General features: G+C 42.4%; 1 protein-coding gene across 2 annotated transcripts in view; it reads left to right on the forward strand.

Annotated features, from left to right (window-relative positions):
• VSNL1 (visinin like 1) overlaps window positions 1-16,392 on the forward strand; it is a 113,979-nt gene that overhangs the window by 23,944 nt on the left and 73,643 nt on the right. The window contains exon 1 of one of the 2 annotated variants that reach the window (XM_065928614.1): window positions 6,958-7,085. The exons of the other annotated variant lie outside the window; for it this stretch is intronic. The gene's annotated coding sequence lies outside the window, so the exon portion shown is untranslated. Of the gene's footprint in view, window positions 1-6,957; window positions 7,086-16,392 lie in introns of those variants that run through there. 2 annotated transcript variants of the gene reach the window in all.

The following is a 16,392-nucleotide window of genomic DNA, read 5'->3' on the forward strand; positions in this document are numbered from 1 at the left end:
AGTATGACAGTTAATCCAATTCAATAAACATTAATTGATTAATCCGGCTTAGCAGATTTTAATTGAGTGCTTATTATGTGCCAAGCCCTGTAATGGAAAATTTCGAAGTGGAGGGGAAAAAAAAGCCTAGACTCTTTCTTGGAGCTTATAGTAAGGAAAATACAACAAACAAATGATTCAGAACTGATCAGGCGGTGAGTTTGGGGGAAGCAGAGATTATGCTCCTATGGGCCTGTATGAAGAAGAGAAGTTGCCCAGTTGTGTCCAAGTCTTTGTGATCCCATGGACTGTAGCCCACCAGGCTTCTCAGTCCATGGGATTTTCCAGGCATGAATACTGGAGTGGTTTGCCATTTCCTTCTCCAGGGGATCTTCCTAACCCAGGGATTGAACCTGGGTCTTGCCGCATTGTAGGCAGATGCTTTACCTTCCGAGCTACCAAGGCAAAGAGATTAACTTAATCTAAGGAATTTAGTGCCGAGGCAGAGTAAGATTTATGCTGCGATCTAAAGTAAGTGTAGGGGCTTCCCAGGTGGCTCAGTGATAAAGAACCTGCCTACCAATGCAGGAGATGCAGGTTCCATCCCTGGGTGGGAAAGAGACTCTAGAGAAGGAAGTAGCAGCCCAGTCCAGTATTCTTGCCTGGAGAATCCCCTAGACAGAGGAGCCTGGCGGGCTACAGTCCATGGAGTTGCAAAGGTTCCAACCTAACTTAGCAACTGAACAACAACAGTGAAGTAAGAGTGGGAGTCAGCCAGGTGAAGGAGGCACAGGAAGAGTGCTCCCAACACAGATAATAGCAAGTGCAAAGAGCTGGATTTGAAAGTGAACCTGGTGGGAAACAGCAACTCCGAAAAGTGGCAAACAGCCAGATTTCATATTGTGATGAATCTTATGAGGACTGTTCAGAGTGTTTTTTGTTTTTGTTTTTTTTTAACTGGGTGCTAAGAGGAATAATGAAGGACAGGGAATCCTCATGTGCTGCAGTCCATGGGGTTGCAAAGAGTCAGATAGGACTAGGCAACGGAACAACAACAAAGAAGAAAATGGAAACTATGGAAGGTTTTTGAAAGGAAGTGACTTGATCAGACTTGCATTTGCAAAAGCTCCTTCTGGAGAATGAATTAGGGAGGAGCTAAATGTAAACAAACCTGTTTGGAGACAATTATAATCATCCACGTGAGAAGTGATATTGGCTTGGGCTGAAATGGTGCAGTGCAGATTCAGAGACTTGTACGAACTTGGGAAATATTTAGGAGGTAGATCACATAGGAGCATGACTGTATTTGTGACGAGAGAGAGGAAGATATTGTGTTCATGGAAGATTGGGTTGATGGTATAATTCATCAGATAGAGAATGAATGTTGAATATCTGTTCTTTTTTGTAACTCTTAACTATACAGCCCAGAAGTTAATAGAGAAATTGGCACTCCTTTTATGTTGTTCTAAAAAGATATTTGTTGTTGTCTGGTCACTAAGTCGTATCCGACTCCTTGCAACCCCATGGACTGTAGCGTGCCAAACTCCTCTCTCCATGGGATTTTTCAGGCAAGAATACAGGAGTGGGTTGCTGTTTCCTTCTCCAGGGGATCTTCCAGACTCAGGGATTGAACCCACATCTCCTGCTTGGCAGGCAGATTCTTTACCACTGCGTCACCTGGGAAGCCCCAAAGATGGCTTGTTGTTGTTTTTGCTAAATTGTGTTCAACTCTTTACGACCCAGTGGACTGTAGCCTGCCAGGCTCCTCTATCCGTGGGATTCCCAGGCAGGAATGCTGGAGTGGGTTGCCATTACTCATCAGAATAAAAAATGTAACTCACACCAAACCCTCTAATCCAGCCAGCAGGTTCTTCAGTACCCCACCCTTAAGAATTAATATTCTTTTCTTTTGAGGATAAAGTCAAACTTATTGAGGTTTTCATCAGGTCTACAGTTTGTCAGGCATTCCTAATTTTTTCCAGCACTACTTTGCACTCCTAGGACTTCTTTGTAATGCTAGCTCTTTTTTAAGTCTCAAAGTTACTCTTTGTGATTTCATTATTAGTCAATTGAAAGAACACAGAGTGATAAATAGCTACTATTAAATTCAGTAATGCTTAAAATTCATGTATTATTAATAGCAGTAGCATTGGCATATATTTGAAAATAATGCAATGATATATGCAAGACACACTATGTCATTTCCAAGGCTTAGTTTTCACATGTGTTCACAGATCCCTTAGTGAATTTAGTGATTTAGTGGATTTCTTCACTTCCGCAATTCACCGAGAAGTCCACAGACCAAAATGTATCTTTTGATGATTAAAAAAAGTTTTAGTTTTACATAAAAGAATGCTGCTGTTAACAGGAAAGAATCAATTTTTGCTCCCTCATGGTGGCATTCAGACCGGGCCATGAGATTACATAAGCAGGTATTCTCTCAGCTGCGGCATAAATTTAGAACCTAGAAGCTCTCTCCAGTCAGGGCATACATTGCATTAAAGCAGTGTTATCTGCCTCTGAACATTGAATTTATACAAAGAATACTTATTTTAAGAATGAGCGTCAGAACTAGACCTAAGGAGCCATCAGGAACCAGCAGAACTCTGAGGACTTGCTGTTGTCTCCTTTCTTGGTCTTGTGGAATCCAAAATGTTCTTCTCTCTATACATAGCATCTCAGCTTCTCTCTCTGCAGTTTGGCTTTGTAATCACTATTGACGAAGGATCCAGTACCATCTGCTTTCCATTCCAAATCCCTGAAAGTGTAAGTCTGATGACTTCTATCTCTATTTGCACAGCCCTTCCCACCATCCAACGTCATTGACTGACCTGTGCTGTGCCAACTTTGATTAGACTTTTAGGTCATCTCTGCCTAAAAACACCTTAACAATACTTCCGTGAATATGAAATCAGATAAGACCGTCTCAGCTAAAGAAGAGATGGGACATAATAGTAACATATCCAGTACATCTAGTGAGGAATAACCAGGAAGGGGAAGATGCAGAGGGATGGGAACTATTTCATCACGAAAATAATTCAGGCACTTCCCATGCATCCATAACAGAACATATTATCTTCAGAACAAAACCAGAGGGTTTATAAAAGTTCTGTATTTAACTGAAGAGGACAGTGGAGCTTTGAGGGAATGAACAATGTGATTGGTCATCCAGCAACCCAGGCCTTTTTTACTCCAGAACTTGAACTTTTTGCAGACCCCTTCTAACCTGGAGTGTTTAGCTGTCCCTGGCATTGGTCAGTATTATATGTTTAATTCTGGGGAGAACACTTGTTAATCACTCAACTTGGTTAAATTTAGATCAGTCAAGACAACTCTAAAGACATTAAGCAAATATATAATTGCTAGACATTTGAGAATTGCCTGTGTGCTATCTAAATGTGTAAGTCCTTTAAGAGTAATGTTTCATTATAAAGATAATATTTGACAATGATAAGAATCTGAAAAATTCTAAAATGGAAAGAAATTTAAATCTTCATCTTAATATTCAAAGTTAATTATTGTGATCATTTGACATTTTCTTTCTGATCTTTTTTCTATAGCTTACTTTTTTACATAACTGTGATATAAATAAAATTTACCTTCTTCTAAGTATTCCTTTTTAAAACAAATTCTTCTAATGATAGCATGTATTTTTCTAGAGTCATGCTCTTCTCTGTTTTCTTTTATCTAGTCTTCTTCCATACTTCAGAAGTGATTTCAGTTAGGTTTAGGAAATGTATCAAATACAGTGAAATAAAACAGTAAAAAAAACATTAATTAGAAAAGAGAGGTTTCAAAAAAGGAAAACAAGGAAGTTTTTCTGTGTGGCCTGGCAAACTCCTCTCTACCTTCCTTGAGTCCTCTGACCTAAAATATGCTTCTAGAGCCTATAAGCTGAAAGAAACTGTGCCTAGATAGTTGGCCAAGGATTGTGTTCCATTCTGGCAACGAAACACATATTTATCATTAAATGGACTTTATTATACCATTCCATGAGACTATTCAGAGTGACCTTTACAAAATTATCCCAATACTCATGCTTACAGTTCTGGAAAAACAACAGCAACTATAAGCAATTACATACTCATTTAATGTGTTTAGTACAATAGCAGGAAACCAGGTGGACCCAAAGAGTTGCTGTCATTCCAGCTTTATTGATTCAGCACCTCAAAAGGTCAGAATCTCTCAGAATGTCTTGCCAATGTTTCATTAAACTGTTGTATCTAATATCTCCATTCACAGATGAAAGTTGCACTAGTAGTAAAGAACCCTCCTGCCAATGAAGGAGACATAAGAGACGTGGGTTCGATCCCTGAGTCAGGAAGATCCCCTGGAGGACAGCATGGTAACCCACTCCAGTATTCTTGCCTGAAGAACCCCATGGACAGAGGAACTTGTGGGCTACAGTCCATAGGGTTGCAAAGAGTCGGACACAGCTGAAACAACTTAGCACACATGCACAGATGAGAATTGAAATTTTATAAAATCATTTTAAAAGCACTCACTGAATGCCCATGTGATAAGGGTATTTGATGAACGAAATTGGGTCTCCATCTTCAAAGCATTCCAAGAGTCTCGTCAAGTCAGGCAAGGAAACAAGTAATTGTAATGCACAAAAACTACCTAGAAAGTGTTAACTGTAGATGCAATTGTAGCACCAAAAAAAGAGTCATGAGACTATGGAAATTAACTTGATTTCCATTTTGCTTTGTGCTACCAATTTGCATACCACAAAAATGAAACCACTTGAGAATTACCAATGGAGAATAAGAGAAATGTCTTTTTTTCCTAGACTTAAAATGGACATGCTTTAAAGTATTCAGGAAAATTCTTAGAGTCTGGCACAATTTTCTCCTCAGTTTTCTGCCACATGTTTTCTTTGAAATGAAAGTGATTACTCTGTATAAGAACTGAAAGAAAACATCATCATTCAAAATCATAATGGCACCCAAGCCATTTGATTAGCTAATCTTCCACAATGGAGTGTACCTAGGAAAAAGTCAGTTGGGATTTGACAGAAATCTGAATTACAGAATAAAGGAAAATAAATTACATTTTTGTTGTGAAAAATTTCAAACATCCAGAAAAATTTAGCAAATAGTATGACAAATATCCATTGGTCTACTACCTAGAATTCAGAAATGTTATTGCCATCTCATGTTTTGAAATTATCATCATTTTCCTTCTCAATCCCACTCACCTCCCTTCTTCATCAGAAAAATCATTCTGTTGTTTGCTATGCATTTTCTTCTTGAATACCTTATTCTTTGGACCAATTATGTGTATCTCTATAGTATCAGTTTGGCTCTTTGATGTTTAAGTAGATGACATCATAATGCATGTGTCATTCTCCAACTCCTCTCAAAAATATTTTTAGATCACCATTTTTATTCATATAATATCTTTGTTCTTTTTGACTACTCTATAGTGTTTCATCATGTGACTATACTTCAAATTAATTACTCATTTGCTATTTCCCTGGTAGCTCAGTGGTAAAGCATCTCCTGGCAATGCAGGAGATGTGTGTTTAATCCTTGAGTCAGGAAGATCCCCTGGAGAAGGAAATGGTTACCCTCTCGAGTATCCTTGCCTGGAGAATCACCATGGACAGAGGAGCCTAGCAGGCTACAGTCCATGAGGACACAAAGAATCAGACACGACTTGGAAACTAAACAACAACATCTGATGAACATTTAAGTTATTGTCACATTTTTTTTTTCACTTTGGTTATACAAATTTGTAGTGTACATCTTTTTCACATGTCCCCTTGTGTATTTGTGTGAGTTTCTCTAAGGTTTGTGTTTTCAAATGGAATTGGTACATGCATGATAAGTTGCTTCAGTTGTGTCTGACTCTTTGCGACCCCCTGGACTGTAGCCTGAAAATCCCCTCTGTCCATAGGATTCTCCAGGCAAGGATACTGGAGTGTCTGTCCTCCTCTAGGGTGTCTTTCCATGCCCTCCTCCAGGGTATCTTCCTGACCCAGGGATTGAACCCACGTTCTCTTATGTCTCCTTCATTGACAGATGGGTTCTTTATCACTAGCGCCATATGAAAGTGAAAGTGAAAGTAGCTCAGTTGTGACAGACTCTCTGAGACCCCATGGACTATACAGTTCATGAAATTCTCTAAGCCAGAAAACGAGAGTGGGAAGCTATCCCTTTCTCCAGGGGATCTTCCCAACCCAGGAATCGAACCTGGGTCTCCTGTGTTGCTGGTGAATTCTTAACCAACTGAGCTATGAGGGAAGCCCAGTGCCATACACACACACACACACACACACACACACACATATATATATACTAGCTATTAGTATTTTGTCTGGCATATTTTCAGTTTCTAATAGTTTTCTTTCATTTAATTTTTTATGAAAGTGTTTATTTTAAATGGTAATGATGTGTTAAAAGATGTACATGGTATGGTTCTTATTTCCTTTTTGCACCAAATGGCTAGCAAGTGATGATGATAGCATCCCTTACAAAACTATATTTTCTTTTCCCCTTGCTCTGAAAAGCTTCCTTGATCATACATTAAGTAATTATGTATAGCCAGATCTATTTCTAGACTCCCCGCTCTGTTATGCTGATTTATAAGTCTATTTTTGTACCAGTAAATCCTTCACTTATATGAGGAGAGCTCAAATTTCCTCTCTAAAACCTTTGCTGCTCCAGCCTAAACATTCCCAGTTCCTTCAATTGCTGCCCTTGTATTTAGCAACCAACCCCTCCCCCAACCCCATGAGGGCCAAAGCCCAGCAACTGGGAGGTAACTGACTAGGACTGCCAGTACCTTTGAGTTGGCTTATTTAGGTAAAGAAGTGCGTAGGTCAGGCACTGAAAGGAGGATAATGAACACCTACATTAAAATAGCAGTTTTTGCCCTGGCAAGCACTCTCTTGTTTCTCATTCCCTTTAATAAGCAGAATAGCTAACAGAGGGTAAGAGCCTTCTAGGGTTCAAATTCCACTGTTTTCTTGTAGTGTGACCTTGGACAAGTTTGTTAAATTCTCTGAGCCTTATTTTCCTTGACTCTAAAATGAAGATATACATGGCATCTACTTTAAATTATTGTAAAGATGAAGTGCCTAATCCATGAATGAACACATGGTAAGTACTTGTTAATATAAGCCAGGATTGTTACTGCTAAAATGTCAGTGAAATAGATTTATTATTTCATTTAGTTTTTGTTGTTGCTGTTGTTGTTTAGTTGCTAAGTCATTTCCAAGTGTTTGCGACCCCATGGACTGTAGCCCACCAGGCTCCTCTGTCCATGGAATTTTCCAGGCAAGAATACTGGAGTGGGTGACCATTTCCTTCTCCAGGGGATCTTTGACCCAGGGATCGAACCCATGTCTCCTGCATCAGCAAGGCAGATTCTTTACCACTGAGCCACTTAGCATTTTGAGATACTTATTAAGGTACATTTAATTTAAAGTTGGATGAATGGGATAAGAAAGATTAAATAACTTTCCTAAAGGCACCAACTAATAGAAGTGCTGGAGGTAGAGATCTCACCTCATGTGTCTAACTCCAAGGTCTGGGCTGTTTCTCATAGATGACACTACCACACGGCATGATGTAAGATACTAAGAACTGGTTCTTTGGGTTCGGCTACAGTTACATAAGTGAAGCTGCAAATTCTTGGGTAAATATAAGGTTCAAATATATGATTATCTTGAGATTTCTTTTTGGTTTCAACATGAAAAGCCATTAGATTAACAGGAAGCAGAGATACAGTTTGATCTTAATCTACAAATTAGCTGATGTGGAAACCTACTCTTTTCCAACTAAGTATTACTCCACCTGCAGCTCCAAGCGGCAGTGACATAGGTCCAGAAGCATTTGTCATCCCCACAGGGTGCCAGGGGAAGCAGCATTTCCACGCCTTCAGCACATGTTACCTGTGCTCTCAGAAGGCCCAGAGCCGGGAGGGAGGCAGGGAGATGGGGCCACGTTAGCAGCCTGTGCACGCAACTGCCAAGTCAAACAGCACCGGAAGGTCTAATTTTAGCCTTCTCAGCCTTGGCATTGTCCCTTTTAGCCAAGATATTTTTCCTGCACCATAAAAAAGTGCTTTGTTCCAGCCTTACCGGGTGCTTCACAAAGGCCCAGCAAGGACAGGGTGAGCATAATTCAGAGCTGGAAATACATCAGAGATAGGAACCTCAATGGGAGGGTCAACTCTCTGCTGGCAATTTTGGGTTAATATGCTCTTTCCATTCCCCTTCCAAAGCCCCATGGCGAGCCGTGTGGTTGCCTCCTCTTCTCTAGCTGTCTATGAAGCTTCTGATGGCTGCTCATCCCCAGGTGTCTTTGCTCCTTCTCTCTGGGACTTGCAAGTCACTCCCTCTCTCTTCATTCTTGCCTAATAAAGCCCACTCCTTTCTTTCCACATGTTTGGGTCTTATTTTCTCTCCTGAGGTGTCCTGGAAAGTGCCCACATTGAGAGCTAGAAACACTTGCCCATTTCGCAAACTGCCTCTGTGCTTTGTCCCAGTGAATTAGGTGAATTCTTTCATAGAACTTTGGGAGATGAGAAAACAGAAGTTCAAAGAGGAAGCCAACTTTTGCCAACATCACATGGGAAAACATGGGCAGAGTTGGGACTGAAAACCCAGCTCTTGTGTTTTAAGAAAAGGCATGGTCACATTAACCTATCAAAGCACAGAAAATCCATACAGGTCTTTGGGGAGGCCTTGGGAAACTTTTCCTGAGGATGTCAATGGGTTTCATGGCCAAAAGCTCCAGATTGAGAACCCTGGATGGTGGTCTTTTGTTGTTGTTGTTTAGTTGCTTAGTCGTGTCTGACTCTTTTGTGACTCCATAAACTGTAGCCCTCCAGGCTGTCTCCCCTGTCCATGGAATTTTCCAGACAAGAATACTAGAGTGGGTTGCTGTTTCCTTCTCTAGGGGATCTTCTGACCCAGGGATCAAATCCACGTCTCGTGAATTTGCAGGTGGGTTCTTTACCCCTGAGCCACCAGGGAAGCCCCATTGTGGTCTTCACCTTCAGGCAAATCACCATTTCGTTATTTCCTAGGAAGATGGCAGGGAAGCTTCATCCCAGATACATCCAGAGATACCACTATTTCCAAAACCTTTGTAAGAGAGGAAAAATAATTCTCTTTCTGCCCTATGGGTCCTTGGTTAAGATGGATTAACTGGAGAAACACAGAAGTTTAATAACATGTATAACTCCTTATACAAGCAAAATGTCCAAAAAAATGAGGAACTCTCTGAAATGATCCAAACCATCCCCTTAAAGACCATCTCCAGCTAAGGATAAAGAAGATGTTGGTGGGAAGGAAAGCCAGATGTGGGACGCTATGGTGGGGGGTAAATCTCAGTAAACAGGGCATGGTGATGCAGATTTAAGTCAGTTGCCTTCTCCACTGATAAGAGTTCCTGGAGATTTAGTCATTGTCCTCTTCTGCTTAGAGAGGGACACACCTTACAAATGGAGATTTCCCTCATAAAGGTAAATATCTCTTTCAGAAGGGTAACTTCTACTTGGTTTTCAGAGATTCTCCTATGGCCGGTGTTTATTAAAAGTAATCAGCCTAAAATAATCCTTATGCCAAAGAGGCATGTTTTGAGGTGACAAATTCTATTCCCCTTCACCTCAGAGACTCTGACACAGAGGATTCCCCTCCCAACACTGTGTCTCCCCATCACTGCCTCTCCAGGGTGAATGTGGGTGAGGAGGCGACAGACGCGGGGTTCTTCTGAGCTTCTCTTCCATGTTCATCACTTCACCCAGAGCTAACCATGGCTTCAGAGCGAAAGGTCTGTTGTCTCACCTCACCTGGGCTTCCTCAAGGGGAAAGTGATTATCATGTTCTCCTTGGCATCCAGTTCAGACTGAACCCTGAAATATTGCTGTGAATTAATTGTTTGGAAAAAAAAAAAGTGGCTTTAACTGAAACCACCATAAAAGTTCTCTTTCCACAGTTCCTGAGACTGATTGTTTTGTTAACAAAAGACATTTCATTTGTTAGTTGAAATTATTTATGTTCTTTTTCTCTGATTATAAATGTTATATGTACACATTATAAAAATTCCAGATTGATTCTGAGGAGTGAAATATTACCATTACACTACCCGCAGTAATAATAACCACTGTTAAGACTTCATCATAAATGATGTACTGCCCCAGCTTTAGGTGCACAATAACTTGAGCTTGAACACGTACAGAGTAAAAGCAAGACAATACTACATACACTGTCTTATGACTTGTCTTTTCTATTTAACAGTTTATTGCAATGTCTTCTCTCCTTTTTTTTTTTCTTTTTTTGGATCTCAAGAGCACACTTATGATAATCATATTCCTCTGTTCATGGCACGCAATCATCGTTGTCTATAGTATAAAGTCCCTCTTGTGTTTTATTACATATTTTTATCTTCTGCACTCACTTTCATTCTCCTCTTCTGTTCTATTTTATTTAATACATTTCTCAGTGAGTTTTTAATCCTTGCATATATACAGTTGTTTTGTATATTTGTGTGTTTTAATTTAAATAAATGACATTGATGCAATGCTAATTCATCCCAATCAACATAGATCTGCATTACCACTTGTAATGACTTTGTCATTTCCATTGTATAGTTCTACCAAAATCTTTTTAACCAGTTGGGTGTTTTTTTTTTTTTTTTTTTGATGGATAGTTATTTTTTTTTTAAAGGTTTTTCTAAAATTGTTTTAAACAATGATGGGGTAAACATTCTTTTGTATATGTCACTGCAGAATTGTGATTATTTCCTTGCAATAGTTTCATGGGACCACTTTGTGAAAAATCATTCATTCAGTTTTTTCATTTCATCTCCTAAAGTAATTTTGTTACTGATTCCCAGAAGTTCCCCACCCCCCATCCTCTTTCTCTCCCTCTTTCTGTCTCTTACTCCCAAAACTTTGCTGGTCTCTCTCTAATGGCACTAAGCAGTCATCTTTGATCTGTTTCTTGCTTATCATTCAGCTGATAAGCTCTAGCTCCTTGTCGACAGAGATCACATCATAATTAATTGATTTGACAACATTTGCTGGGCACCTGTTCAGAGCTAGGCTCTGAACTGGATGCCAAGGGGAACATGACAGTCTACTTTCCCCTTGAGGAAACCCAGGTCTGATGAGACAGCAGACATGCCTTATGGTGACCACATCATGGCAGGTGGTGTGGTAACAGCAGTGTGTACAAGAGTCAAGGTGAAAAAGAGGAAACCAGACAACAAAGTCACTGACGAAGATCCCCATCTGTGTCTGGAGTAAACATTGGAATTTACTGGCAGACCAAAGTGGACCTGATGGGACTGCCCTCAAAGCAAAAGAAACAGCTAGTGAACAACCAGAGACGTTCAAGATGGTAAAGAAAGTTGGAGCACAGGGTGGAAGGGTGGACAGAAAGGTTCCTGGGTGGGGGCCAGAGTAGGTCCAGGTGAGGATCGATTCAGAGTAAGGACAATGGTAGGCCGCTGTGGGGTGAGGCAGGGCAGTGATGTCATTGGATTTCATGTTCTAGAGAAAAGGTCATTCTGGCTGTAGTGTGGAAGATGGGTTTCAGGAGGGCAACACAGATGGATCTCAGTAGAGGCTGTTGTAATAACCAAAGTGAGAAATGATCCTGTCCTGAACTAAAGTAGACGCAGCAGAGAGAAGCAGATGGAATTTAAGAGGCAGTTATGAAGTAGCATCTACATACTATTTAACTGGATGATGGGCTAGATATAGGATTAGGAAGAGGACAGAGTCCTGGGTAACTCCCAGGCTACATAAGAGACCCTGGGCAAGTGATGAGGCCATTTACCCAGTGAGAAGCACAGGAAGATATGTTGAGTTTGATATGGTTGTAGGACGAAGATAGAAATGTCCAGCAGGTAGAGGGTATGTTCTCTAATGTTCAGGAAAGGTTCACCATAGAACAAGATTTGAGAATCAGTTCCAGTTCCAGTTCAGTCGCTCAGTCATCTCCAACTCTTTGTGACCCCATGAACCACAGAACGCCAGGCCTCCCTGTCCATCACCAACTGCTGGAGTCTACCCAAACCCATGTCCATTGAGTCAGTGATGCCATCCAACCATCTCATCCTCTGTCATCCCCTTCTCCTCCTGCCCTCAATTTTTCTCAGCATCAGGGTCTTTTCAAATGAGTCAGCACTTTGCATCAGCTGGCCAAAGGATTGAAGTTTCAGCTTCAACATCAGTCCTTCAAATGAACACCCAGGACTGATCTCCTTTAGGATGGACTGGTTGGATCTCCTTGCAGTCCAAGGGACTCTCAAGAGTCTTCTCCAACACCACAGTTCAAAAGCATCAATTCTTCGGTGCTCAGCTTTCTTTTTAGTCCAACTCTCACATCCATACATGACTACTGGAAAAACCATAGCCTTGACTAGATGAACCTTTGTGGACAAAGTAATGTCTCTGCTTTTTAATATCCTGTCTATGTTGGTCATAACTTCCCTTCCAAAGAGTAAGCGTCTTTTAATTTCATGGCTGCAGTCACCATCTGCAGTGATTTTAGAGACCAAAAAAAAAATAAAGTCAGCCACTGTTTCCACTGTTTCCCCATCTATTTGCCATGAAGTGATGGGACTGGATGCCATGATCTTTGTTTTCTGAATGTTGAGCTTTAAGCCAACTTTTTCACTCTCCTCTTTCACTTTCATCAAGAGGCTCTTTAGTTCTTCACTTTCTGCCATAAGGGTGGTGTCATCTGCATATCTGAGGTTATTAATATTTCTCCCAGCAATCTTCTAGCTTGTGCATCCTCCAGCCCAGCATTTCTCATGATATACTCGGCATATAAGTTAAATAAGCAGGGTGACAATATACAACCTTGACATACTCCTTTTCCTGTTTGGAACCAGTCTGTTGTTCCATGTCCAGTTCTAACTGTTGCTTCCTGACCTGCATGCAGGTTTCTCAAGAGGCAGGTCAGGTGGTCTGGTATTCCCATCTTCTTCAGAATTTTCCACAGTTAATTGTGATCCACACAGTCAAAGGCTTTGGCATAGTCAATAAAACAGAAATAGATGTTTTTCTGAAACTCTCTTGCTTTTTCGTTGATCCAGTGGACGTTGGCAATTTGATCTCTGGTTCCTCTGCCTTTTCTAAAACCAGCTTGAATATGCTTACCTTTCTAATATATGTTAATATTGAATAAAGCTTTGTTAAATAAATGAACAAATTAAATTTTAGTATCATATATCCTTCAAATGTGAAATAGGAAATGGCAGCCAATATTCTTCCCTGGAAAATTCCATGGACAGAGGAGCCTGGAGGGCTACAGTCTATGGGGTCGCAAATAGTCAACCACGACTGAGCACATCCTTCAAATGGACTTCCAGGTGGCACTAGTGACAAAGAGCCCGCCTGCCAATGTAGGAAAAATAAGAGATGGGGATTTGATCCCTGGGTCGGAAAGATCCCCTAGAGAAGGGCATGGCAACCCACTCCAGTATTCTTGCCTGGAGGATCCCATAGACAGAGGAGCCTGGTGGGCTATAGTCCATGGGGTCATAAAGAGTTGGACATGACCAAATCGAGTTAGCACCCATGCACGCATTCTTCAAATAGAGCATTTTACTTCCATCAAGTCACGTTTATCTGAGAATTTCCAAGTTCTCTGTACTTAAGGCCCACCCACATGAGTTAAAGTAATTTTCAAAATACTGTAGAGATAACAGTTCAGGAACATGGTAAGAGCAAATGCTTCTCAGAGGGGATAGGCCACCAGTTGAAGAGTCAGAAAACTTGCACATCTCTGCCACAAGGGGTAGACACTTGGATGCATCTCTCACCCCTTGGGGTATCTCCTTACTCTTCAGGCAAGGAGGGGCTCGCACCACTGATGCTCCAGTCTGCTCCTAGCCCTGTGCCTAAGGATGTGCGGGTGACATCAGTGCCCCTGATCTGTACTTCTCTCTCACAGCTCCCTGCCACTCGGAGATAAGGGCTATGGTTCTTCCCCACTGGGACTTGGCAGCACAACCTGGAACACAATCTGTTGGACAGAAGGGGGTGATTATTAATGAAAGCATTTCCTCTGTGACCTCACAGGACTAAGCGGGGCTCTGACACTGCCAGAGGCAGCCCATTTCCTTTCACAGAAATCGCTGTTCAGAAACACATAGCATGGTCAGAGGCAAGACCCAGGGGGAAGTGAAAAAGAAGACTCAGAAAAGTGGGCGGTGGCTTGAATGACTCCCAGATGAAAGGTTACCAGCTATTAATCAGCTCACATTCTGTTCACTGGGTAAGCAAGGAATTGGATGGAAGCTTCACTCAACAGTTGAGGCTTCGTCAGGACTGTGGAATCCTCAGATGACTTTCCTCTGTCAGGTTGGGTATGAAGCACTTTTACTAACAGGAAAGAAGCAGAGAAAATAGGATCACAGTAAAATTCTCCGTGTGTGACTATGTGTGTCCTTCCGTTTGGTGGCACTTGTGGTCAAGAACCCACCTGCCAATTTAAGAGACTTATAAAGATGTGGGTTTAATCCCTGGGTTGGGAAGACCCTCTACAGAAGGAGGTGGCACCCCATTCCAGTATACTTACCTGGGAAATCCCATGGACAGAGGAGCCTTGTGGGCTACAGTCCATGGGGTCGCAAAGAGTCAGACACGACTGAAGAAACTCAGCACACATGCATGCGTGCACGCACGCATGCACTTCTGTTTACACACGCCAGGCCTGGTGTAGGTGCCAAGGTTAGAATGACACCTTGGTGTCTAGACCTGAAACCTGAAATGCTGGCCTCTGCCCCTTCTGGAATAGCCCAGTTTTCTGGGTCCTATGCTGAGGGTAATAATAGCTACTGTTTGTTGAACACCTGGTACGTGGAAGACACTGTTGGAAGGAATTCAGTGTGTTAGCTCATTAATTCTCATAACAGCTCAGTGAACCAATGTCATCAATTTCCATTTGACAAATGAGGAAACTGAGGCTCCAGTGGGCAAGTAACTTGTCAAAAGTCACACACCTTGTGTGCAGCAGGAGCTTCATTTTATCCCAGGTCTGATTCCAGCACATGTTCCCGCTCCCCACCACTAAACTTAGTTCAAGTGCAAAATGAAAGAGGCATGTGGCATCATGGAAAGAGTAGGGAGCCCGCAAAATGAGGTTGAAGGGAAACTGGGTCTGAGTAGAAACTTTCCCAAGGTCGTAGCCCAGCACCTGGTCACGGAGTGTGGCTTCTGTCTGCGTGGCATTTCCAGATGTTCAGGAAGTGTTCTCTGTGCGGAGAACACCAGGGGGAAGATGGCAGTTGAATCTGATGCTTAAGGGCTTATAAGGCCACTTGATTCCTCACAGATCAGAGTCCCTGAGTGCCCGGCCACCTAGTTACCAGATGGGTTCAGTGTGGAACCACCAATCAGATCCAAGGGCTAACGTCCATTGGCAGCCCCTGGCCTGGGGTCAGGGCGGGCTGTCCCTTCCAGCAGGTTCTCCAGGGCCCTGCAGCTCTCAGACCCTAAGTTGTGCAAGGACAACTCAGGTTGTAACTTGACTGGGGGCAGCAGACACGGGCCTGGGGAGGAGGCCACTCTCCACACCACGATCATGGGATGGTTCTTCGCAATCCTTCAGGGCCTAGAACCCTTGGCCCATCTCAGCGCCCGCGGATCACAGGCCTGGACGTTGCAGCAGCCTCAAATCTTATTGCCAAGGCTCGGTAGCCAGGGCGCTGCTAGAGCCTGTTACTAACTTCTGTAGTCCCCGGAATCAGACGGAGGATCCCTGGGGCCCTCCGGTGCTTTCACCTCCGTGTGCGCGTTTATTATTCTTTCTGGAATAGAACTCTTGTCACTTGCCCTAACAGTGCCACTACCACTGCCATCAAAACGTTTTTCCTCATTTATGACAAATCAAATAAGTCCTCTTGCCTTATCTCGAGTCCTCAAGGATGTAATCTCTGCCCCTGCCTGTTTCATGCTTGTGGGCTAGGACTTCCACTGTCGTCCCAGGAGGTTCCCAGTTAGAGGTACGGTCAGCAGAGAATGCCCCGAGAAAGCCTGTCTCTGCCTTTCTGGAGCTGCTCTGGTCCCCAGAGGTGGCGTGAAATGCCAGCTTATGATCGGCACTCTCCTTACCCCCGGGAAATGCGGCTGGGGACTTGTAAGTATGTGGCTTTCAGGAGCTGAGGACGAGAAGGACAGAAAAAGCCAGAAGGACACATATTTGCCTTTGTTAGAAAATAAAACCCCACACAGTGTACTGGGAAACTTTGAGGCCTAGTCTTCAGGGTTGTTTTAACAGTCTCTGGAAACTAGCAACCTAATGTCATTTGTTTATGGGATCCAAGAGGGGTGGTGATGGGGATTGTTTCAACATCCTGGCATGGAGAAAAACATGCCTCCTGGCTGACGGACTGTGCGTGTTTGGCATGAGGACAGCGTGCTGCGGGGCTGGGAGGGTGG

The sequence above is a fragment of the Muntiacus reevesi genome, chromosome 3 (genome assembly GCF_963930625.1).
Source record: "Muntiacus reevesi chromosome 3, mMunRee1.1, whole genome shotgun sequence".
Classification (NCBI taxonomy): domain Eukaryota; kingdom Metazoa; phylum Chordata; class Mammalia; order Artiodactyla; family Cervidae; genus Muntiacus; species Muntiacus reevesi.